Consider the following 27638-nt stretch of genomic DNA (forward strand, 5'->3'; position numbering starts at 1 on the left):
GAGTGAGTATTACAGTTTTTTTTGCCACCATTCTTTTAGGGTATTTCCATTGTTATTATGTCAATGTGTCATGCTTTTGTGACACACCGCAGCCTCAAAAACACTGTATGTGTCATGATACACTGTTGGAAAGAGCACAGAGAAATGTGGTGTATGATCAATCATCATCATTTAATCATCATCAAGAGACATCAATGGAACATAAACCCAATCAGAACATAATCAGGGGCTAAGCTCCACTCCACACTGTCTGTGGCTTTATCTATCACAATGGGCGTTGTAGCCAGCTCACGCTTCTGGTCTGATTGGTTGGTCTCTGCTTCCGGGGCGATCCTCCACTCAGTCGCTCAGCACTGTGCTTGCTCCTTGATAGCAGCGGGAATGAGCTCTCCGTCATTGGTGGGCTCGGGCTTTAGCTCTGCACAGTGGGGAGATGATGTACTGTGCTCTAGGTCCGGAGTTGCACTGTGCTTTGCCAGTGTCTACTCCACAAAAGATGGCAAAATACTTTCCAGGATCATCTTCTGATGACGGTACACAGAGCGCATCATCCAGGTAGCTGATGGTGTTGGCTAGCAGCAAGAACAATCTAGAATGCTGCTGTGCAAAGGCAAAAGACAATAACTTTAGACAAAAATTAGTTATTGATGTAATTTAGAACATTCAACACATCCTTTAGTCAATTTAGTTGTTTCTCCAAGAAAATAATGGGTCGACTCAATGTTAACTTCGAAAAACATCAGAGAAATCTAAGCAGAACACCATAGAGCACCAAACATTGTTTTGGAAAACAAATGTTTGAGTTACAGCGTCCTGCCTTTGTTTAACCACGCATCAAAATGAAGTTACGTGTCAGTACGAGTTATATAGTGTTCTGCCTTTTTTTTTTTTTACTGTCCATTTAAGGTCTGCCACATTTTAATAAAAAACAAGTTAGATTGCGATCAATATAACAATATAACCATATAACAAAGCACTGTAAAGACTAGATACCTTGGCAGCAATAAAACTGTGAATAACCTATAAAGAATTTTTTTTTTTTTTTTTTTTTTAATCCAGATTATTTACCAGGCTGTCACTTTTATTTGGACGCGTGTGGACTCCAATGCCACAAATTTCATAAAAGTCAATATAAACGCAGTTATGCAATGTCTGGCATTCTTTAATGTTACTGAGCATAGAAAATAAAATGGTATCTACGGCATTTATTACTATTAGTTAAGGTCTTTTGCATTTGTAGGGCCTTGAGAGCTTTGTCCCCCTGCAGCAGGAGAAGGAGGTATTCAGGGTAAAGTAGGGCATCCATAGAGGGAAAATGAAGGAAACAAAGCACTATGTAAAAACAAGAAACAAAACCGGAGGGTAGACATGGGAGTAACTGTTTTTGGTCAGGTCTTTTGTCATGACATGCTGTTATAAAGAGCTTAAGGGAAACGCGGAGTACAGTCAATAGTCTTTATTCCACAGAACACTGGGGAAATCCACACAATAGATGGTGAAGCAAGCACACATACATAATGAGTAGACTTTACAAACACAGACTGAACAGACTAGGATTTTAAACACTGGGGAAATCAGGGGAACACAGGTGACATCATTGGAGCATAATCAAACTAAACGAGGAAACAAACAAGACCAAATAAGGACAAACAGGAACAGAAACCTGGGCAAAACACGTCAGACAGTCCAAAATCCTGACAGTGTTACCAATGTATAACTTTTATTTTATTTTTCCTTTTTTATTCAAATATTTACTGATATCTGATATCAAAGGTTTCAAAATACACCTGCAGCACTTCTGAGATCAAAGAAAAACATAATAACATAAAAATAATAAAATTAATAGGTATCAAAAATCAGGCCAAAAAAATTAAAATCATGGAAAGCAGGGTAAATGCGGTACCTGAATGGGAGTTAGAGTTCGTAGGTGACCTCATAGATCTGCCTCTGTATTGGAAACAGAGGAATGTAGCGGGGACTCTGCTTCTTACAGGGCAGGTGGAGGCGCAGATCTCAGGTGGACAGCTATACTTGTTCTCCTGGATGGTATGTTGGAGTAGAATTACTCAAAGCATCTGTGAAGGTCTTCATCCCCCAAACTGCACATTGTAGTTGGACTGAGTCCAAGTGAGCTGAGTCCCACACTCTCCTAATCACTCAGAACCAGTGATCTATAGCTGTAACCTCCGATGGCTCTCCTATACACAGGAAGAGTGGCGGTTGATTGCCAAGTATGCACTGGAACGGCATGAGGCCGGTGGTGTTCTGTCGCAGGTAATTCTGTGCATACTCTGTTCCAGTTTTATAATGCAGCACATATGTCAGCCAGGGCAGTTTGAAGGAATTTGGAGGCCCCAAGCAAAATGGACATAGAGGCCCCCCGAACCCCTGCATGCACGCAAAGCCTACAGGAACCACAGCATAGCCATACAGTTTAAGTTCACCCACACTTTATATAAATAAAAAAAGGTTTACAGTGCAAATACTGTTTGAAAAAATAGTTTGGTGGGAATTCAATAGTTATTTGCACTGTTTTTGCACTGAGACTCACTGAGACTCCTGGGTCTCTTAAAATGAACAACTAAGTTCCCTTTTTAGAAAATTTTTATTTTTATTTTTAAATGCATAGAATGCAATGCATACATCAAAAATAAACATTTAATTTTTATCCATTGTTTTTCTGTCTGTACTTGTACTGTGAACAATGACAATAAAGTTGACAAAGGAATTAAGTGCATTTAAGTGCATTTAAGGTTTTAAATAAAGCATTTTCTGAGATGCACATTAAACATTAAACACAAAACATTAATTTAATTTATATATTAATTATTGAAAATTAAGCAAACGTAACTTTTTGGTAAACAAAGGGGATTTACTATTAAAAATAAAACATGGAAGACATTTTGTGTGATTAAACCTTAAAAAAAAAAGTTTGATTTTTTTGAGAAGTAGGCTATGTACATTTTGCTGAACAATAGTAATACATCTCTGGCAAATACTTGTCTAAAACAGGACTTTTATTTTGACGGGTTGACGTACCTTTACAGTTCTGGGTATGTGATGTGACGCTCGTTTTATTCAAATCAAATGGTCAAATGCTCATGAAGTGACTGTCAGAGCAGTTCTGGAGATGTTGTTCATGTGTTCTCGTCTTATTTAGTGATTAACACGCAGAACATGCAGGATTCATATTTAAATAGACTGTTCCGGCTTAATATTTACAGATATTAGTCCATATCTTGATTTGATGTAAGTGAAATTACCTATTTTTAATTCATTCATTCAAAATTTGGCAAATTACGTGTCATTCTGCGTTAAACTCTAAATTCCGTTTTTATGACTGGATTCTGTGATTCCCTCCGCGTTTTCTGCATCGCGGAAATCATAGGGCCCTAGTTGTGGTATGATCTATAATATCCTTTCTCTTCTGGCTTCCTGAAGCATAATTCATGACTGCCTAGGAGGTTTTGTATTTTGCCGGTAGCAGAGATCACGTGGTTGGCTGGCTGCTGTCAGCGACTATTGAGAGGGGCCCCCTTGAGGGGGATCCCGATAACAGTGTTATTACACGTTACTGCATTGACGCTCAAACAGTGTCGTTACATTTTATTTTTAACCAGTCGTTGTCTTGGGGCCCCAGGCCATCTCGGGGCCCCAAGCAATTGCTTGGTTTGCCTGCCTTGTCGTGACGGGCCTGATGTCAGCAGTGTGAAAGCATTCAAAAATATCTGAGAATGATGCAAAAATTATTACAAGCACCGACAGTGACAGACTGTTTAGTACTGTATCACATGTCTTCGACGAGAAGAGGTGATTGCTGCTAGTTACTGTATGATGACAGAATCGCAAAATTAACTTGAGCAATAGAGCATCACAGTCCCGCCCACAGCCGGTGCCAGAAGTAAGAATTCAATACAATTTCTGCATTGACAGTTGGGGTATAAGCCATAAAAACGTAACCATACATGGTAGATTTAAAACCAGCTACGGCTGTACTAAGCGATATTATATACTCATATAAACGCCGTAGTTCATGGGGCACTAACCTTGTTTTGAGATAAATGGCTTTTATTTGCGATGTCTTGGATACGTACTTCATTACCCACAATCCTGAACAATTCCACAATCCCACAGTGATGCATCTGATTGCTGGAACTCCTGTAACTGTCTGGTTAAACCCCTCGAAGGTCCGTGAAGACTGAAGATCATTAATAAAAAAAATAAAATAAAATAAAAACCTGTCTTGCGTTTTTGCACGGTAGACTTATCAGTCCATTTATGATCTCCTTGGCTGCCATGATGGCTTTTTTCAAGGAGGAAAACAAAAGTGTTCAAAGGTCATGTAGTTGAGTGTTGCGTGTCCGAGGGTCAGCTTGTGGGTTTTGTAAGTGCCAGCATGAGGGACTCTCTCTCTCTCTCTCTCTCTCTCACACACACACACACACACACACACACTATAATTTGCTGTTATACTCCATATAACTCCATATACAAGCCAGAAACTAAGCCTTTTTTTTTTGCACAGGCCTATCTAAAGGGTTAATGGTCCCACCTATTGATCAACTGTTAAAAATGACAAATGTTACCTCTTCCCAATAGGGAAAACCACCAACAATCAAGAATCTCTCACACACACAAACACTATAATTTGCTGTTATACTCCATATAACTCCATATACAAGCCAGAAACTAAGCCTTTTTTTGCACAGGCCTATCTAAAGGCATAATGGTCCAACCTAGTGATCAACTGTAAAAATAACAAATAGTACCTCTTCCCAAAAGGGAAACCCACAAACAATCAAGAATGAATGATTATATGGAGTGATGTCTTTGCAATCAAAAAATTTCGTTATGATGGAAGTCAATGGGGCAAAAACAGCCACCAACAACAAATGAGGGAGAAAAAAATAAAATTAATACTGCACAAAAACTAACAATGCATCAAAGCCAATCTTGTTACTAATCTTTGACATGCCCAAGACTGTAATAAAAGGTAATATATATATATATATATATATATATATATATATATATATATATATATATATATATATATATATATATATATTCAGTCCACTTTTAATTTTTAAATTGAAAATATGTAATTTTGTGTGTTTTTGTCCCCCCAAATCAGTGACATAATTTATGAACTTGGTAATTAAAGAGTTAAAATTTTGGATTTTTTTTATTTTATTTGGTAGTTTTGATCAGGACTGAGGTTGTTTAATAGATTTATTCCAAAAAAAAAAAAAAATTATCTGATACATTTTTATAGCAGTTTAATTTAATGGATGTTTTCATCCACGAACATAAAGAAAGGGTAGTGAATTTGCCCAGAGTGTACCGTTGAGTTTTTGAAAAAATTCAAAGCATTTTCCCAAAATATGGGTCAAAATAAGATTTGTCACCAAAAATCAATCCATTAGCTCAAACACAGAGAAAGGTGTGGCCAAAATAAGACTCAACTTTACCCCCTAGTGGACGAAAACTTCGCCAACAGCGCATAAGGATTAAATTTGGTCATAACAACATCTGATCACAAGTATCACAATTTCCTGTCGCATGCTTTACTGGTGCAAATTTTATTAAGCAAATGAACTGAGGTTGAATTGCTAGTATTAAAATTTATCTCAGGCTACGGTTTAGGATATAGTGTCAAATGCTGGTGTAAGACTGGACCTGGACCGTCTGGACTGAGGGATGACTTCTCCCTGAGAACACAAAGGACTTTCCTGATAATTAACATTTGATCGTACTTCCGGTTTGGAGATGTAGAGGACAGACGCGTGGGAGCATACCTCCGTATAATTTCGGGAAATTGTGTTAATTACGTCTTTATTTGCATTTGATTAACTCGGCTCTTGAGTCTATCGCCGCTACCGTGGCTAAACATACTTCTACAATTTCAGAGATGGAAACAACTCTCTCAACCCACTCGGATAACATCACCAGCCTAGAGCAAGACGTAGTGGAACTACGCTCCAAGTTCGCCCATCGCCCATCGCAGTCTCGGACCCAAACCTCGTCAAGGCTCCCGCCCTGTGATAGTGCGCTTTCACCGCTACATCTACAAAGAGAGAGTCTTATTATGGGCAAAAAAACACCGCAACATGACGTATCGGGGCCATAACATCAAGTTCTACGAGGACTTCAGCGCGGCAGTGGCGAAGAGGCGAGCTGCCTTCAACCATGTGAAATCCTTGCTTTTTAAGAAAGGGATACGGTTCGGCATGATCTACCCTGCCCGGTTGCGTGTCACTTTCAATGGTGTGACCCACACCTTTGACTCCCCAGAACAGGCGGAGTTGTTTTACGAGGAACGCATTTGCGACTCATGAGTGAGGGAGCAAGTGGAACGAGCACCGACATAGGTGAACTTACGATTTTCTTTGGGGGGGGGGGTGTTTCGTGGGGGGACCATCATTCTAAATTTAATTGTTTCTATTCTGTTGCTGGACTCTTTCGAGGTAAGGCGCGACGACACTGTTGAAATGGACCACAGACTGAACAGTACCACATATCACTCCATGAGACACTCCAGTTAAATGTGGACAGTGCTGAAGATTTTTTAATTTTTTTCATGTATTTATTTATTTATTATTATTTTTTTATTTATTTATTATTATTATTATTTTTTTTTATTATTATTATTTTAGAAAAAACAATTTCTATCTTTGCCTGCATTTTTTAGCTAGGAGATTGCATGGTCAGCTTGGTACAAATACTGGTCCAGTGTCACTCCAGATTGTTTTCATAAATAACTGTTTACAAGGTTTATTTTTGTTATTTTTTTATATATGGCGTATATTCTGGTTCATCAGGAGGCAGGACCTACTGCATGGTAAACCGGTTGTGTGTATTCCAGTCCTGCAGATCGTCTTGTTCTGTTATGACAAGCTTAGGAAGTAACTTGTTGGATGGTTTATGGTCTAAACAATGGCCATTGTGTTTTTGGAGGAATGTATTTTTTTTCTTTATCTACTGGGAGGTTTTTTGTGTTTCTTTCTCAAAGTTAATTTCAACTGGATGCTACTATATTGCTCATTGTGTTATTGACCAGGATGCTCATTTATTTCCTAATGGTTAACCTAAGTATCTCTCAGAGAGGACTGAGTGGGTCTAGTATTCGATTTGTGAGTTGGAATGTTCGCGGACTTGGGGGCCCGATAAAGCGAGATAAAGAGTGTTTTCACATCTCAGAAGTCTTAAGACTGACATCGCTTTCCTTCAGGAGACTCATTTATGTATAAATGATCACTTCAGAATGCGCAAACCGTGGGTTGGGCAAATATTCCATTCAGCTTTCAATAGTAAATCCAGGGGCGCTGCCATTCTTATTAACAAACGTACCCAATTCTTGCCTGATCAGATCATATCTGATCCCCATGGGCGTTATGTTATAGTAAGTGGCAAACTTCAGTTGTATTGGTTAATGTTTATGCCCCTAATTGGGACAACCCCAATTTTATGACTTCCCTTTTCTCAAAGATTCCCAACTTGGATACTCATCGTTTAATTCTAGAGGGGGACCTGAACTTAGTAATAGACCCCAAACTTGACCGATCTCACCCGAAAATACTTATACCCTCTGCCATGTCGACATTATCATCCATTATGAGTCAATTGGGCTGCATAGATGCTTGGCGCCTGCGCCATCCATTTTTAAAAGAATTTTCTTATTTCTCCAAGGTACACCAATCTTATTCCCGTATTGACTACTTTTTTATAGACAGTGCTCTTTTACCTGCTGTGAAATCCACTGAATATTCTGCTATCGCTGTTTCTGATCACGCTCCCCATATATTAGATTTAGCGCTCTTACCTGTCACCACAAAACAATAGAGATTTAACACAGGGTTACTAGCAAAAGATGAGTTCTGTAATTATATTTCAAAGAAAATTGGTGTCTTCCTTGACAGTAATAAGACTGAGTCCAAATCGCCCTCTTTGTTATGGGAAACATTGAAAGCAGTTATTAGGGGAGATATTATTTCATATAGCACACATCTGGCTAGGAAAAATAAACAAAAGCAGCAAGAGCTTATTGATGCAATTCTTAGCATAGATAGAGAATACTCAAGCTCTCCCAACCCAGAATTGTATGCTAAAAGGATCAAATTACAATCTGACTATGACCTTCTCTCTACAAATAAAGCAGAGTACCTTTTAAGACGGACCAAGGGGACATACTATGAATATGGTGATAAAGCCAGCCGTCTCCTTGCCCTCCAACTTAAACGTCAGTCAGCCTCAAATTTCGTAACACAAATATATGACTCTTCTCATTCCCTAACTACCAACCCAGCTGAGATAAACTCCACCTTCGCTTCCTATTATTCTAACCTGTATCAATCTGAACCCCCTGCAAATAGGACTACAATGGATAACTTTCTGGATAACATCGATATACCTACCATAGATCCTCATATTAAAGAGGAGCTGGAAACGCCCATAAAGCTGGAAGAATTAATTTCTTGTCTTAAATTAATGCAAAATAACAAAGCTCCAGGGCCGGATGGATTTCCGATTGACTTTTATAAAAAGTTCTCCCACCAACTTGCTCCTTTGTTATTAGACATGTTTAATGATTCACTGAAACGGGGCTCTCTGCCTTCAACCTTAAATCAGGCTCTAATCACGCTCATTCCTAAAAAAGACAAGAACATGAATGATTGTAGCAGCTGGAGGCCGATAAGTTTATTAAATTCAGACGTAAAACTTTTAGCCAAAGTACTAGCATGCCGCTTGGACCCTTGTTTACCAGATATAATTTCTTTAGATCAAACAGGGTTTGTTAGAGGTCGTCAACTATCATCTAATATTAGAAGACTTTTAAATATTGTGCTATCTCCTAACACATCCCAAGATGCTGAAATGATTATATCTCTAGATGCGGAGAAAGCCTTCGACCGGGGTCGAATGGGATTACTTGTTTTCTGTTTTGGGGAAATTCAGCTTTGGGTCCAAATTTATTTCTTGGATACAACTTTTATATTCTGCCCCTTCTGCTTGTGTGACAACTAACTTTCAAAGGTCTGAATATTTCCCTCTATCGAGAGGGACCCGCCAAGGTTGCCCAATGTCCCCCCTGCTCTTTGCCATAGCATTAGAGCCCCTGTCCATTGTTCTTAAATCTTCTGCATGTTTCACCGGTATTGTTAGAGCTGGACTGGAACATCGAGTGTCTCTTTATGCTGATGACCTGTTGCTATATGTTACGGACCCAGTTAACTCAGTAGATAATATTCTGCAAATCTTGACAACTTTCGGATTATTCTCAGGTTATAAGGTTATCAGTAAAACCGAGTGTTTCCCGGTAAATACTGCAGCCAAACAGATCTCGTCAGATACGTTACCATTTCGATTAGCTTATAACTGCTTTCGCTATTTAGGTATTAATATTTCTCACTCCCTCTCCTCACTATATACAAATAATTTTACAAAGCTGGTTACTGAAATTAAGTCTGATTTTGCACGCTGGGACTCTCTCCCTCTCTCTTTGGTGGGCAGAATCAATTCTATTAAAATGAATATTCTTCCCAGATTTTTGTTTCTTTTCCAGTGTCTTCCAATTTTTTTTATCTAAATCATTCATACAAATGTTAGACAAAATGATCTCAAAATTTATTTGGGCTGGTAAGAACCCAAGAGCGCGTCGAGCAACACTCCAAAGAAGCAAATCATACGGGGGCTTTGCACTGCCTAACATTTTATTTTACTACTGGGCCGCCAATCTTCAAAAAATCCATGCTTGGTGTAATTCTCCCAATTTAGACTGGTGTGTAATGGAAGATGCCTCTTGCCATCCCTCATCTTTGGCAGCTCTGCTTTGTGCCCCTCTAGCTTCTCGTTATCCTAGTTGTATTAAAAACCCAATTGTACTTTCCTCCTTGAAAATTTGGAAACAATTCAGGCAACACTTTAAACTTTCATCACCCGTCTCTTTAAGCCCTATTTGCAATAATCATTTCTTTCCCCCCTCCAACGCAGATGCAGCTTTTACTTTGTGGAGAGAGAGGGGTCTGGTTCGTTTTTCAGAATTATATTCAGACGGCCTTTTTGCCTCATTTAACGACCTCCGTACTAAATGTAATTTACCCCAGTCTCATATGCTTCGATACTTTCAAGTGCGGAATTATGCTCGTACACACTTTACTCCTTTCCCTCACTCTCCAGCGGAATCTTTTATCACTGAGGTACTCTCCCTTCCACTGGCTCGTAGTAAGATCTCAGTATTCCTTGACCTCATAGCATCTTCGAATATGTCCTCCCTTGTGAAGCTCAAGGATAGTTGGGAAAGGGAGCTTGGCTTTGATTTGACTGATGAGTGGTGGAGAGAGGCAATGATCAGGGTCAATTCTACATCTTCCTGTGCTCATCTTAGTTTGATCCAATTTAAGGTTTTCCACAAAATTCACTACACAAAAAACAGACTTAGTAGGCTATTTCCAGGCACAAATGATACCTGTGACAGATGTGGTTTATCTCCAGCAGACCATGTTCATATGTTTTTTTCTTGCCCCAAATTAGTCAATTTCTGGTCATGTTTTTTTAAATCATTAAATAATTCCCTCAATATCAGGTTAGAGCCTTGTCCACTGATATCCATCTTTGGGGTTCCTCGTACTTCAACTAGTCTCACTAAGAAAAACTCTGATGTTGTGGCTTTTGCCTCTCTCATAGCCCGTAGACGTATTCTATTACATTGGAAAAGCCCAAACACTCCTCCCACTACTTCTTGGTTAAGGGATTTAATGTCTTTCCTGTCTTTGGAAAAAATTAAATATTCCCTCAGGGGTTCAGCAACCAATTTTTATAAAAGATGGCAACCCCTCATAACATATGAAAACACCCTCTCCTCTCTGGATTCCAACTGAATCAATGGGACGCATCCAATTTGTTTATCTTATCAAGTCTTTAGTGAGCATGCTGGGCATCCTTTATTTAAGTTTTTTTTTTTTTTTCTCTTATGCCTTCCTTTTGGATTTTATTTTATTTTGTCTTTTTTAGTTATTTACTGATTTATCTTCACCTAACTAATTATTTTTTTATTGATTTTTCTTAGTTTATTTATTATTATTATTCATATTTTTTATCCATGTTTTTTATTATTGTATTTTTCCTCTCTCCCCTCTGTTTTTGGGAGATGTTTCCTTTTTTTTTTTTTTTTTTGGTTCTCTGTTCTAATGTACCACATAAAAAAGAAAAAGGCTGGAAAACAGCTGTAGCATAATTAAGTACTGTATTGATGCTTGTGAATGCTGGTTTCCAATAAAAATATATATATATAAAAAATAAATTAAAAAAACTTTTGATCACTCTCTTGAATACCCTCCATCATAAGTAACGGTGCCATCAAAGACACACAACACCTAGTAGTTCACACCTCAACATCACACTCCCTCCACTTAGTTTCACTCAGAATTGCCAATACTATAATATTCTGCATTAATGCAAGTGATATTTACAGTCATGTTTGGTGTCATTTGAATTGTCTCAGGGCAACTGGTACAATGGTCTCAACCTTAGAAATGGAGATTAAAAGATAATACAGATCCTAAGAGTTAAGAGATATTTTGATTACTGTAACGGGAGTGCCCTTTTCCAGGGTCTTCCATGTAAATTACCTTCTGTTCCCATTGAGGTGTAAACTAGTCTGGGACCTGACCTAATCAAATTCCAATTGTTAGTTTTTGTCTTCATCTCGGGGGATGTTTGTCTTGGTCTGAGGTATTTAAAGGATTGCAGCAAAAGGATCAGGGCGATTCTGTAGCCAGAAAGCCCTTAGTGTGGTGTGTCTCTTCACTTCATACTATGTATTTTCTAAGGTCAGGTATGCATATTTTACTTCTTATTATGTTTCAATTGGATATTTAATTGGCAGAACACATATTTACCTGACTGATAATAAATTGTTACATTTGATTTTATTCTGTTTTACTCTGTGACTATTGACTCTAGTAGATTACGTTGTATCCCTGTTAGCAACATGAGCACCCGAATGAACGAGTTAATATAAGAGTAGGAGTTAATTAGGATAATCAAATGTCAGAAGAATACTAATTAAAAAGGCATACAACCAATTGGCATTTCAACCTAAACTCTACTAAAATGGAGTCAGATTAAATAATAAAATGGAGTCAGATTTGAGTTTAACCTAAATTGAATAACTCTACGCGCTGAAAGACCGAACACGTATAGGAAACCTTTATCCAGCACCGGATACCTTCTTTGGGCCGAGTGCCTGGACCTTACACTGGTTATTCAGGAATCTATCCAACCTCTGTAACTTTTCGCTTTTCCTCACTGCTGTATGAATGTGTGAGTGTGTGTGTGTGTTCGTTAGATTAGTTGTGTGTAGTAGAGTAGTCCAATTAAGTGTTTTTTTTATTTTTCTGACAAGTACCTGGCTTTTGTTCACAAGTCACTGCCTTAAACTGTCGATCCAGTTACCTTGCTCATAATCAGTAATCATAGCTACATTATATTTTTACCGATTGCCATGGTAATAATATCTTGCTGCAGAATTGGTAAAATACAGTATTTTCCGCACTATAAGGTGCACCGGATTGTAAGGTGCACCTTCAATGAATTGGCCTATTTTAGAACTGTTTTCATATAAAGGGCACACCGGATTATAAGGCGCATAGAATGGAACATACTACAGTCAAATGTTTGCTCCGGATTATAAGGCACACTGTTGTTTTTTTAGAAAATTAAAGGCTTTTAAGTGTGCCTTATAGTGCGGGAAATACGGTAACCTACTCTAAACTCAATTTATCAGTGGATGAATCATTGATATAGTGTAAAATATTCTGAATAAAATATTAGTTGATTCCAAGTACTTTGGATTCAATTCCCTTTTTAGTTATGTGACCATAATTTCCTTTCACATATTTGGCTAGACACAGTGACTGAAGGGAGAAAAAAAATCTGTGGCTTGAGAGGTTCAAATTACTGGTGCCAAATGTTTAATCTTATCTACACTCCAATTTTGACCTCCGTTACTGGAACCACAAATAATAAACACAGAGACAAAACTGTGCTTCACAGTGCCATCATAGAAAGCAAACATAAATCTGCAAAATGTATTTTAAGGAATTCTTATCCAGAAAACATCTGCTCTGTACAACATCTGATAAACTCTTGTGCAGTCTGAGGTGCAGTTCTGTTATTGATGTAAATGCAAAAGCACCTCTATGCATGAAAGCTGGCAAGATTACTTGTAAATACCCTTTTTTATATACAGTACATGCAAAATCCAGTCTAGTCACCCATTGGTTGACTTCTAAACGTCTTTTATGTTTTCCATTCTGAATCCAAAATATTTCTGCCATCTTCTGGGGTGTATGTGAGAATTTACAGTGGATATTCCAGGCAGGGCCGGCCCTGACCAATTTGCTGCCCTAGGCAAGCTTTTACCTGGCGCCCCATGCATCACAGCCCATTTCACCCTGTCATATATATACATACACACACACACACACACACACACACACACACACACACACACCCACACACACATTACAGCAGAACTGTTTCCAACACTCATAATAAATCATCATATTAGAATGATTTCTAAAGGATCGTGTGATAGACTGGATGTCACATGTGACACTGAAGAATGGAGTAATAATGCTGAAAATTCAGCTTTGCATCACAGAAATAAATGATAATTTAAAGTATAATAAATTTAAAACAAATTATTTTAAATTGTAATAATATATCACAATATTACATTTTTTTTCTGTATTTTTGATCAAATAAATATGCAGGCTTGATGAGCAGAAGAAACTTCTTTCAAAAACATTAAAAATAGTAACGTTTCCAAACTTTTGGCCTGTACTGTATCCCCCAAAAACTGCACAACTGTAGAGTAAAACATTAATAAAAAAGTGATAATAAAAAATGCGTCTTAAAACTGACATGATTGTACAAAATCACAGTCTGGGGACTCAGAACTCAGAACAACTGCTAACATTAAGTTTAAGGTAAAAATAACTGCCATGAAATTATAGTATCTTACTGCTATGCAATAAATTGTTCTTTCACTACATCTCTTTACCTCCTCTTCTCTTCTTTTTGGCACTGTATCTATCGCAGACTATGCTCATTTATAATGTGTCATGTAAATTCGGCCTTCTGTCACAATCAGGAAACTTTCACCGTGTCTAGAACTGGCGCGAGCTGCCAGGCCCGCTTCTACGAGCTGTGTGTTAACAAAAGCATTGCTGTCTACATTGGATGCGGCGTCGGGCATGCTATACAACAAATTACCAACAACTGATCGTGCGCGCGCTCTGTTTCTGACGCACTTCCAGGCGGCAAGGAACTCGACAGGAAGTTGAAGTCGGGTGGGGGCTGCCATCTTTTAGCAGAACTTCACTTGCGTTAGCATTCCCATTGACTCCCATTCATTTTGGCGTCAATTTGACAGCGAATAACTTTACATATGAGGCGTTTAAAGACTCCGTTTGTCCATTATTTATTTCTAAAGATACACGACAATGTATAAAGGGCTCCATTACCTTCTATGTTACATTATGGCCCCGTATAAACAGTTTTTGTAAAAAATAGGCTAACGATTGCGTCATAACCACTCGACTCTCTGTCGCATTACCGTACAGACAGGAGGAGAAGCTCGCAGGCAATTAACTTAATATGGTGTACTGGCGTTTCATTTTAAAATACTATACAAAATAATTAATCAGAATACTTACTCCTGCTCACTCAGGACAAAGAACTCCCCGCTCAAGCTCGCCGTCTCTGCAAACCCTCATGTACATGATAGTGATGCAATCATTATCATTATTGAGAACGCATTCCTGGCTTTAGAAAGTGTCTGATTCATTGGCTTGAAATGTTGCATAATTCATGGAGACATTGGGCCGATCACCTCCATGTACTGCTAAAAAAAAATAAAAAATAAAACACTTATTTTCAACTTGAGCCTGTGTAGTGGGTTGATGGGTGTGTTAAGATTTGAAGATTTTTTACACCAGCAACAATTTTTTTCTCAACAAATCAAATGGAAGAAAATGTTTTGATTGCTGCAGTGCTGGTCTCTGATGTTGGTGTGCCTGCACTAGGCTTCTCAACCCATAAGTCTAAACCCTTTACACATAAAACACACAGTTCATTTTGAATTGATTTGTTTAAAAGTAGACATTTCAAGCTTTCTGTAGATATATTTCTCAAGTATGTGAGACACACCAATTTTAAGTTATTTCATCATCAGGAAGAAATTCAAGTGATCGAGAGGGTGACTCCCTGTCATGCATGCGTAATAATTTTCACAAAAACACTTTAACATGAATAATAATTCACATTTTGCATATGCATTACAAACTAAATCATTTTACATGCAATTATCCAAAATAAAACCAAACAAGATTTGTAATAGAGATAAAAAATTTAGACAAATATGTGACGAGTGGGGCGGGGCCGAGAGCCATGAGAACAGAGCAAGGCCGGTGGAGTGATTTGGAAATGAGCGACACCTGCACTACTCACCAGTCTTGAGTCCCATGGAGGACATCGGAAGGATAAAAGTTTTCAACTAATGAAGCTCTTATTTACATTGTGTGCGCATTTTGTTGATTATAATGAGAGAACATGAGTGTAAACGTGAGGACGATTTATTAATCTGTCCATTCTTTAGAGTGTCAATGATTTAGCTAAATCTTGGAGTTTTCATTTATTTATTTCTCATGGGAGTGAAATTATACAATGCCTCACATTTTACTAAAATAAAGAAAATAATTTAGAAAACAGGCAACAAATTCTTAATCTTAAAAATTAATGTAACCACAGATATGTGAAGAGTTCAGATGCAAAAGCCTCTAAATGCAATCTGAAATTTTCATCTAAAATTAGGATTTTTATCAGGCTCCTACATTTATGTTCAGTTATTTCACTTTAATAGCCTGGAAAAGGACCTGCACATTGCCATTAAAGTAAAATCTCAACCTAAGCATAGGAGCTTGATAAAAATCCTAATTTTAGATGAAAATGTCAGATGTATTCCCCAAGAACTTATCTGTCTAAATAAAGGACAGGTAAGGAATAACAAAGTAGTGAGTAACAAAATCCATGCTGTTTTATTGAAGGAATTTTAAAATATAAATTAAAATATAGGCCTAATATGTGAGAATATTGACATTTTGCATATAAATCCATGCAGCCTAGCTCACGAAAATAGACCTCTTTTAATGCTTTGATGCAAAGTAAACCACAGTTTCTTTGGAATAATATAACACGGAATTCATATTTTATAAATAATACTGCACACCTATTAAATGTGTCAAATCTAAAATATGGTGTAATACTGTGAAGCTTAGAGAAAATATAAGCACAGGCTCATAGGCTTGACATGTATCCTGTTTTAATTCGTTCTAAGAAATGCACATAAATTCATAAGTATTAAAACTTCCATCTATGAATATTAAATATTTGAAAATACAGTGTTTTTCTTTCAATTTCCCAACTGCAGCCATCAAATTTAGCACATCGGTGAGGCAAAGCTGATTTGCGAAAATGTTGTTTGATAACTTGTGGTTAAAGTTCCACTCAGCGGTCAAAAGCTGCAAATTAACTCTGCAGACGCTGTGGCAGCGGTGGTAAAACCATAATTTTGGTTGGCCACCTACTGTACATTCAGTTGGACCGCTCCCATATCAGAGAAGCACACCGTACCTTCATCAGCCATATTAAGTAATCAAGAGAGCTTGCAAGAGCCTCTAAAGCCGTGTTTCCACCGCAGGAACTTTGCCCAGAAACTAGGGACTTTGGGCTGGTACTCAGTGTGTTTCCACCACAGGAACCAGGAACTAAATAAAGTTCCGGGGAAAAAAATGCCCCTCAGAAAGTCTCTGTTGGCGAGGTAGTACTCAAAGAGAGGTAGTTTCAAAGTTCTGGAACTTTAGGGGCAGGACTTGGGCGCTAATCATGCTGATTGGTTGAGATTATGCAGCATTGTGATTTCAACCACCATTTATTCGGATCATTTTCAAAATATTACTGTTATTATTTAATGAAATGTAATTTTAAAGGTATTTCAGGCAAGAATGTAGTTGTTTAAAACGCAAATATGTGGTTTATTCATAAAGACACCGCCTATTTAAAAATGTGTTTCGCCGGTTTCGGAGACGGTGAGCTCCACGCGATCAGCAGGAGCTCAGTGCTTATGTATCCGCTGAGAGCAGTCTCACCTCGGCTAGTCCTTCTGATATGTGCCGCAGGCTCTGATGTCTCTTTAGTGGTAAAACATAAAATAACATTCGTTTTGGGTAAATCTAACAGATAATCTTTGGTCTGTATTCAATTTATCTACATGTTAAAATGAAATTAAAAAAGGCAAATTTATATAAAATTTAGTTTCATTGTAATGACTGTATATATACACATTTCCTGAACTAAGTACCTTTCTGCATTATGTTAAGATGAAAATGAAAGGAGTCAGTGGTATTTGATATCCTATTTCATTTTATTGTTAATATACAGTGAGGAAAATTGCAGTAGTCAAGACGAGCTGACTGATGTTATCAAGTATGCTGCTGTTTGCAGAATTACCAGATTTTCATCGTCTCAGACATCACACTCTCGAGTCTAATGCACAAAGTCTGAACTACCGAAGAAGCACGTCCAAAATCAGGATACTTTTTATTGAGAAACGCGCACAGACCTACGTCACCAGACTATTTGCCTAATCCTTCTGGTACTTTAGACCGCAGTGGAAACGCAGAAAGCAACAGGTCTGAGGGTAAAAAAATGCTCCTCTGGGAAAAAGTTCCTGGTACAAATGTACAAAACACTAACATTACAGTGATACAAACATAGTTATTGTAATGGCAATTGTACCATTAATATACCATAGTAAAACTACAGTTACTGTGGTAAAAACATGGTAAATGTCCCATTTACTGTGTTTTAACTTCAAATTTCGTTTGTTACTATTGTAAATTAAAAATTAAATTAAATTTGTGCATTTAGCAGACTCTTTTATCCAAAACGACTTACAGTGCAATCAGCCTATCAATTTTTACATATCATATGTTCCCGGGGAATCGAACCCCCAACCTTGCGCTTGCTTGCTTGCGTAGTGCTCTAACAGTTGAGCTACAGGAACACTATTGTACGTGTCGTGGTTACCATGATTTTACTACAAATACAACTTACATCTTTGAACCTGAAATTAATATAAAACGGATCGAAGGTATATGGCACGTCAAGTGACCAACAGTTTAATCACACTAGTTAGCAGCTGTGTTCATTTAGTTAAATGCAATGAAACTCAAAGACAGTCTCGGATGACCGATATAATACAGCGAATAAACATATGGCGCTAATCTGATTAATAAAGAAGACATTTTATAACAGGCATTAAAAGAGCGTATTTACGACTACTCACCCTAAATGTGGCACTTGTAAACTGATGGAACGTATCGCGATGTGTGCTGAATGAGACTTCTTGAACGTGATTTCATAGCAATAAACATCTTATGCACTTGCATCAGAAGATTCATGCTAACAGTTTCCCACTGAAAGCAATGAAGGTCGTTGTGCATCGATATAGTGACACCGAGGGGCACATTTGGCGTCTCCATATGACGCTAGAGGCGCTTGACCATGCTTCAGTTTTTGATGCCTTGAGAGTGAGAATATAAAAATATTATGATGTTAATTTTATGTTTTCTGAGTTGTCCCCATTAAATTAGGAAAATTTGTTAAATCTGAAGAAAAAAAAGAAAATAAATATGTCAATCATGTATTTACATACAGTATTGTTCAAAATAATAGCAGTACAATGTGACTAACCAGAATAATCAAGGTTTTTCTTATATTTTTTTATTGCTACGTGGCAAATAAGTTACCAGTAGGTTCAGTAGATTCTCAAAAAACAAATGAGACCCAGCATTCATGATATGCACGCTGTTAAGGCTGTGCTATTGGGCAATTAGTTGAATTAGTTGAAAGGGGTGTGTTCAAAAAAATAGCAGTGTGGCATTCAATCACTGAGGTCATCAATTTTGTGAAGAAACAGGTGTGAATCAGGTGGCCCCTATTTAAGGATGAAGCAAACACTTGTTGAACATGCATTTGAAAGCTGAGGAAAATGAGTCGTTCAAGACATTGTTCAGAAGAACAGCGTACTTTGATTAAAAAGTTGATTAGAGAGGGGAAAACCTATAAAGAGGTGCAAAAAATGATAGGCTGTTCAGCTAAAATGATCTCCAATGCCTTAAAATGGAGAGCAAAACCATAGAGACGTGGAAGAAAACGGAAGACAACCATCAAAATGGATAGAAGAACTCTCAGCCAATGATCACCTCCAGGATGATCAAAGACAGTCTGGAGTTACCTGTAAATACTGTGACAGTTAGAAGACGTCTGTGTGAAGCTAATCTATTTTCAAGAATCCCCCGCAAAGTCCCTCTGTTAAAAAAAAGGCATGTGCAGAAGAGGTTACAATTTGCCAAAGAACACATCAACTGGCCTAAAGAGAAATGGAGGAACATTTTGTGGACTGATGAGAGTAAAATTGTTCTTTTTGGGTCCAAGGGCCACAGGCAGTTTGTGAGACGACCCCCAAACTCTGAATTCAAGCCACAGTACACAGTGAAGACAGTGAAGCATGGAGGTGCAAGCATCATGATATGGGCATGTTTCTCCTACTATGGTGTTGGGCCTATTTATCGCATACCAGGGATCATGGATCAGTTTGCATATGTTAAAATACTTGAAGAGGTCATGTTGCCCTATGCTGAAGAGGACATGCCCTTGAAATGGTTGTTTCAACAAGACAATGACCCAAAACACACTAGTAAACGGGCAAAGTCTTGGTTCCAAACCAACAAAATTAATGTTATGGAGTGGCCAGCCCAATCTCCAGACCTTAATCCAATTGAGAACTTGTGGGGTGATATCAAAAATGCTGTTTCTGAAGCAAAACCAAGAAATGTGAATGAATTGTGGAATGTTGTTAAAGAATCATGGAGTGGAATAACAGCTGAGAGGTGCCACAAGTTGGTTGACTCCATGCCACACAGATGTCAAGCAGTTTTAAAAAACTGTGGTCATACAACTAAATATTAGTTTAGTGATTCACAGGATTGCTAAATCCCAGAAAAAAAAATGTTTGTACAAAATAGTTTTGAGTTTGTACAGTCAAAGGTAGACACTGCTATTTTTTTGAACACACCCCTTTCAACTAATTGCCCAATTGCACAGCCTTAAGAGCGTGCATATCATGAATGCTGGGTCTTGTTTGTTTTCTGACAATCTACTGAACCTACTGGTAACTTGTTTGCCACGTAGCAATAAAAAATATACTAAAAACCTTGATTATTCTGGTTAGTCACATTGTACTGCTATTATTTTGAACAATACTGTATCATATTTTTACTTATTCCATCATGTAATATACACCACTGTGCTTCTGACACCTGCCATGCACCTGTGGCTTGATCTAAAGGAACTACCTCCCAAACTGCAGATCCATTAAGAGATAGACTAAACATTGTAGAACATGAACAAATTACCCACTCATGTTCCTCAACACAACAGTCTATGGTAGAAATCATCGGTGGTTTCCCCTCAGCCCAATATCCATTTTTCCCTAATCTAATTACTGAATTTCCTTGTCTAATTCCCATTGATTGGAATTTTCTAACTGTCATTATGTTGCGCTTTCCATATTGAGGCCATACCATAATTAAAGGTAGTACTCTAGAACCTGTTAAAGATTTCTCATCTATTGCAATTTTAACTAATGGAATATGGTTGGCAGAAGTTAAATTAAGTTGATTACCAAAAACAAATAACAAAGATTCAGCTATTCGTTCAGGAACTTGACCCATCCGAATAACTTGAACATCTTCCACCATTTGATCCTTTAAATTTTGAGCTAAAAATAAACACGCTGCACGGTGTGTCTCAAAATTAGATGATTTTGCTAATGCATCTGCCAATTCCTTTGCAGCATTATTAAGATGTTGACCCACTGCTATAATATGTATAGAACCCTGAAGAGCTTCAGTAAGTCCTTTCCCTGTCATTTTTCCCACCCACTGAGTATATTTACTTAATTGACCCATTTGAGCAGTATTACTAATTGAATTGACAGAACCAAATACCCCCGTAATATCTCCCCATATACTTCGAGGTTTACGATTTTGACTACTAAGTGGATCTTTGGAGGTACAGTATTGTTCAAAATAATAGCAGTACAATGTGACTAACCAGAATAATCAAGGTTTTTTGTATATTTTTTTATTGCTACGTGGCAAACAAGTTACCAGTAGGTTCAGTAGATTCTCAGAAAACAAATGAGACCCAGCATTCATGATATGCACGGTCTTAAGGCTGTGCAATTGGGCAATTAGTTGAATTAGTTGAAAGGGGTGTGTTCAAAAAAAAAGCAGTGTGGCATTCAATCACTGAGGTCATCAATTTTGTGAAGAAACAGGTGTGAATCAGGTGGCCCCTATTTAAGGATGAAGCCAACACTTGTTGAACATGCATTTGAAAGCTGAGGAAAATGGGTCGTTCAAGACATTGTTCAGAAGAACAGCGTACTTTGATTAAAAAGTTGATTAGAGAGGGGAAAACCTATAAAGAGGTGCAAAATGATCTCCAATGCCTTAAAATGGAGAGCAAAACCAGAGAGACGTGGAAGAAAATGGAAGACAACCATCAAAATGGATAGAAGAATAACCAGAATGGCAAAGGCTCAGCCAATGATCACCTCCAGGATGATCAAAGACAGTCTGGAGTTACCTGTAAGTACTGTGACAGTTAGAAGACGTCTGTGTGAAGCTAATCTATTTTCAAGAATCCCCCGCAAAGTCCCTCTGTTAAAAAAAAGGCATGTGCAGAAGAGGTTACAATTTGCCAAAGAACACATCAACTGGCCTAAAGAGAAATGGAGGAACATTTTGTGGACTGATGAGAGTAAAATTGTTCTTTTTGGGTCCAAGGGCCACAGGCAGTTTGTGAGACGACCCCCAAACTCTGAATTCAAGCCACAGTACACAGTGAAGACAGTGAAGCATGGAGGTGCAAGCATCATGATATGGGCATGTTTCTCCTACTATGGTGTTGGGCCTATTTATCGCATACCAGGGATCATGGATCAGTTTGCATATGTTAAAATACTTGAAGAGGTCATGTTGCCCTATGCTGAAGAGGACATGCCCTTGAATTGTTTGTTTCAACAAGACAATGACCCAAAACACACTAGTAAACGGGCAAAGTCTTGGTTCCAAACCAACAAAATTAATGTTATGGAGTGGCCAGCCCAATCTCCAGACCTTAATCCAATTGAGAACTTGTGGGGTGATATCAAAAATGCTGTTTCTGAAGCAAAACCAAGAAATGTGAATGAATTGTGGAATGTTGTTAAACAATCATGGAGTGGAGTAACAGCTGAGAGGTGCCACAAGTTGGTTGACTCCATGCCACACAGATGTCAAGCAGTTTTAAAAAACTGTGGTCATACAACTAAATATTAGTTTAGTGATTCACAGGATTGCTAAATCCCAGAAAAAAAAAATGTTTGTACAAAATAGTTTTGAGTTTGTACAGTCAAAGGTAGACACTGCTATTTTTTTTAACACACCCCTTTCAACTAATTGCCCAATTGCACAGCCTTAAGAGCGTGCATATCATGAATGCTGGGTCTTGTTTGTTTTCTGACAATCTAATGAACCTACTGGTAACTTGTTTGCCACGTAGCAATAAAAAATATACTAAAAACCTTGATTATTCTGGTTAGTCACATTGTACTGCCATTATTTTGAACAATACTGTATAATATTTAACTTCTTTTTCCAACCAACTCCTTATTTTTGTAAAATTTCCACAATAGGACTGATCAAAAACAGTACGCAGAGACATCAAATTATAATTGATACGTTGTCGCACCATGTGGGCTTCATTTATCAAGGTTTTGGTTTCTTTTGCTAACAAGATACCATGAACTGGCACATTAGTTGTATTAGGGCATGTTTTAGCTTTGTTTGTCTTTTCTGCAGAGAGATAAAAACACCGTCCAATTTCCCCATTTTCTAGTTCAGTTTCACAATAATTGTTCTCATCTTCTGAATGCCATACTCTTAAATAATTTCCCTTGAATCTTGTCGTTCTGGAGGCAGTATCTCTTAAGAACCCCTCACATGGCAACACTATGGTATAAACACACCCTCGATCCAACGAATCCCATATTGTAAGCATGTGAGTACGATTCAATATGAAATTCATTTCCACATTAGAAGAGGTTATGAGGTCTAACCCCACAATTTCACATTGTTCTTTTGAACAAATTTCTTGTCTTTGACCACTATTAGAATATTCCCCATTTTGAACTGGCCAAATTACTCTACTTTTGTAACATTCATGGTGCTAGTTACATCCACCATAGATGCCCTCACGATATTTAGCAAGATCTTTATCATTACTTGGCACCCAATCCCATAATCCCCATTTGGAAATGAAGGGTAGAGTAAAATGTTGACCAGATTTCAGAGTTGCATTCCGAGTTATTCCTTGAACCCGAGGAGTCCATAAAGCTTGACTTCCTTGGTAAACACCAAATAAAAACAAGCATACCATTGATGTTGTGTATCGAGAATAACTTGCAACCATTTCTTATCAATGTCAATGGAACTGATTCCTGAAAAGGAAGCAGAGAGGTCATTAAACATCACTTCTTGTTACCCATGATACTGATCACTGAATGTCTCTGCTCTCAGTGCTCTAATACGGGACCGTGTGCTCTTCCGGGAGAAGTGCCCTTAGGACCCATATAAGGAAATTCCGCTCCATCTAACGTCACACAGACCCATACTCAAAAAAACTTTCCGAAACTTGTGACAAACCGGAAGAGATATTTTTGGAACAAAAATACTCCTTCAAACGTACAACTTAATTTTTGAAACTTTGTCCATATTTAGCATGGGAATCCAACTCTTTAACAGTGTAAAAAACTCAGTATGCATGAAATAGCATTTCACCCCCCCTTTAAGGATACATATTCATGTTTAGTATGTATGTGTTGGAATCTGTTTGCTTGAAACGTTTCTGACCATCAGTTATTTGTCAAATGTATCATATTCTTGTTATAGGAATCATGTCCAAAATTATACCCTGCAAGAGTGGGAAAATTCGGACCATGTGCTTGATAAGATAACATATGATTTATGATACCCCGAGCAAAGACAATATGTTGAGGTGCGGCCAAAAGGCCAGTTTAAATACTCAGGATACCATAAAATCTTGCTTTTAGCATGCTTTTAACTTGCGTTTAGCTTTTGCTATCAGTCATGCTGGCTTTTAGCTTTTAGCTTGTAGCTTTGCTTTTAGTCATCACTGTTAGCATTCTTTGTGAGCGTTTCCAGCGTCCTTCAGCATTTACCCCTGCTGCTACTTTGGCACGATGAGAAGAAACACCACCTAGTCTCATCAAACTTCTGTTCTTTTACTTTAGTTTATTTTCTTTTCTGTTTGAGAGTTTTGTGTTCTGAGTTAAGTTTTGTAATGCTGTGTCTGACCTCGAGTACCCGTTCAGCTTCAACCAGCCCACACAGCTCCGCATCGTCAGCCAACGCCCAATGACGGCTTCCCAAGACGCCAATCAGCGACATCAGGAAACCCCCTTTCAACGACAACAAAGGGAACCCCCTTTACACAGGAGATGCAAGTAACTCCTCCAGACATTTGTACTGGTGTATCTAATATAATTTTAACCTCATTGAGGAACTCAATGCGGGGGTTAAGTGATTGATGGCTGTTCATTTCTATGCAATTTCATGTATTGCTGTAAACTTGGGATTCCACATTTTCATTCTCTTAAACTTCCTGCAACACACAAAGTGCATGTGCTTATGTGTTAGATCAGTTTATGTCTTAGATTTATCTAATAAAGCCTTATTCATATTGAAAAGATAAGTATCTTGTGCATACAAGTTAATGTCTTAAACTGCCAATCTTGTTACTGTGCTAATTAGTGTTTTCACTATAGTTTGGATACTAATATCCAGTGCAGATTTGATGTTAAACGGCTTGTTCAGTGAATCGCAGGGCATCTCAGTGATCAGCCGTGAAACAGTGATTCTGTTAAAAAAATTCCCTTTAAAATCTTAAATGATTCCCTTTGAGCTAAATTGTTTCTCTCAACCACCATCTTTGCCTGAAGGCAGGTAAACACTCTGGATGTATACTTTACTATCAAATCTCCATGTGACTCAATTATGTATCAGCATTATGGATGCTCGTTTCCACCTAGCAAAAATAAACCAGGTTGTATTGCTATAGTTAATTATAAAGTCAAGATTATTAGACAGTCATGATACAAGTTTATTATGTTTTAAAAGTTACAATAATGAGATAAAAAGTTCAGTAAATTATGAGATATGAAGTCACAATTATGAGACAAAGACAAATTGTAAGAAATGAGAGAAATTGTTAGATACATTGTCACACTGTGAGATATAAAGTAACAATTACAAGAAACAATGTCCCCATTGAGCTTTTTATTACCTCTGAGGCAGAAATAAGCATAAGACTCCCATTTATTTTGTAACACAGAGATCCATACATTGCACTAAAAACTGTACACTGCACTCCTATGTTTCCTGGTGTTTTGTCTAAACAACAGTGTCCTAACATTATACAACAATAGTCATAGTATTTACAGTCTGTCTGCCTCCTCACTTCAAGCCTCCCACTCATGACAGAAGGCCTGTGGGAGAAAGCGACACAAAGCCATGTTCACAACCCACCTCACTGTCTCATCAGCTGCATGTCCTCAGCAATAAATTTTCCACACAGCATAATTGCGAAACTGGAAATTGTGTCCAAGGCCATAAAATGCTTTCTAGATAGGTAACGTGTCCCACAGTAAGCCAGAGTCTTTCTACCACGGCTGATCATTTTGAAACATTCGTTGAATTTTTCAACTCTGACCGGGCCACAAATAATGTGTTATTTTGGGCCCAAATAAAGGCCAGATGTATACATAGATTTCTTTTTGCCTTCCTGGTTGTTGTTGTTTCAATGATTTTGATAGTTATACTAAACAAAAAAGCACAGGAAATACGTTAAGTGTTAGTCAGTTTGGCACTCACTTAAAGATTACACCCACCTCAAGAGGAAGGGGTAGAGAAATCATATTAGCAGGAAGGGTGGAGGAGGATTGCAGGCCACCCAGCTCTCCCATGAAAACAAAAAACAAAACAACAACAAAAACTCTGGCTCAGAGAGTGCATCCGGAAGATAGCACTTGAACTTGTGATGGGAAAGTGGGAGCAAACAATCCAAACTGACACTATGATGGTGGATCTAAAATCACAAATGTTCATATTTATATTTTTTTAACTTTATTATTATAATTATTATTTCAAATAATACACACATACAATAACAGCAATGAACAAACAAACAAACAAACCCAAAGAGCTGAGAGGTAAACAATTACATTTAAAATCTATTATTCAGAAACTGCAGAATTGTCAGACTTGTAATTGAGATCACAGGTACATTTTTTCCAAAGAAAAAAAAAAAAAAGGCTAACTGAGATATTCACAGTTTCAGACCACCTCAGAAGAATAAATGTTTTAGACAGAAATAAAAGGATTGTAAATATTTTGAATCTATGAAAATATAGGAAACATTCTGTGGAGACAAACATATGTAGTAAATCCTGTGATTTTTTATTTTTTTATTTTGTTCATGCAGATCAGGGTTGCTCAAATCTTGTCCTAGAGGGCCAATAAAAAGCAGAGTTTAGTTCAAACTCACCTACCTGTGATTTTCTAATGATCCTTAAGACATTGATAGCATGTTCAGGTGTGTGTGATAAGGGTTAGAGCTAAACTCTGCAAGAAAGTGGATTTCGTGGGCCAGATTTGAGGATCCCTGATGTAGGGAAATTGAAGTACCTTTTAGACAGGGGTGCCCAAACTCAGTAATGGAGGGCCAGTGTCCTCCAGAGTTTAGATCCAACTTGCCTCAACACATCTGCCAGAAAGTTTCTGGTATATCTAGTAAGAGCTTAAGGGGGGGGGGTGAAATGCTATTTCATGCATTCTGAGTTTTTTACACTGTTAAAGAGTTGGATTCCCATGCTAAACATGGACAAAGTCAAACAATTAAGTTGTACGTTTGAAGGAGTATTTTTGTTCCCAAAATACTCCTTCCGGTTTGTCACAAGTTTCATAAAGTTTTTTTTGAGTATGGCTCTGTGTGACGTTAGATGGAGTGGAATTTCCTTATATGGGTCCTAACGGCACTTCTACCGGAAGAGCACGCGCTCCCGTATAGCAGAGCACTGAGAGGCTGAGCACAGACATTCAGTGATCAGAGCGAGAGCATCGCGAAAAGTCACAAAATAAGTGTGTTTTTGGTTGCCAGGGCAAGACAATCCTGCTCAGATTACCAAAAAAAACAGCATTAAGGGACCAGTGGATGGAGTTTATTTTTACAGAGCATCAACAGAGCTGTGCAAGTGTTTTTGTTTGTTCCCTGCATTTCGAAGATGCTTGTTTTCCAAACAAGGCCCAGTTTGACACCGGATTTGCACATCGTTTATTTCTTGAGGATAATGCAGTCCAAACGAAAAAGGGTCACGATCGTGTGTTTGA

At 37.9% G+C, this 27638-nt stretch overlaps 1 long non-coding RNA gene across 1 annotated transcript; it reads right to left on the reverse strand.

Annotated features, from left to right (window-relative positions):
- Positions 1-164: 164 nt before the first annotated feature.
- Positions 165-14769, reverse strand: LOC127934040 (uncharacterized). The gene is made up of 3 exons (XR_008147672.1): positions 14721-14769; positions 1904-2198; positions 165-600 (listed from the first exon to the last, which is right to left on the reverse strand). It is a non-coding gene; the product is annotated as an uncharacterized LOC127934040 (long non-coding RNA).
- Positions 14770-27638: the final 12869 nt, after the last annotated feature.

Source organism: Carassius gibelio, chromosome A18, assembly GCF_023724105.1.
Source record: "Carassius gibelio isolate Cgi1373 ecotype wild population from Czech Republic chromosome A18, carGib1.2-hapl.c, whole genome shotgun sequence".
Taxonomy (NCBI): Eukaryota; Metazoa; Chordata; class Actinopteri; order Cypriniformes; family Cyprinidae; genus Carassius; species Carassius gibelio.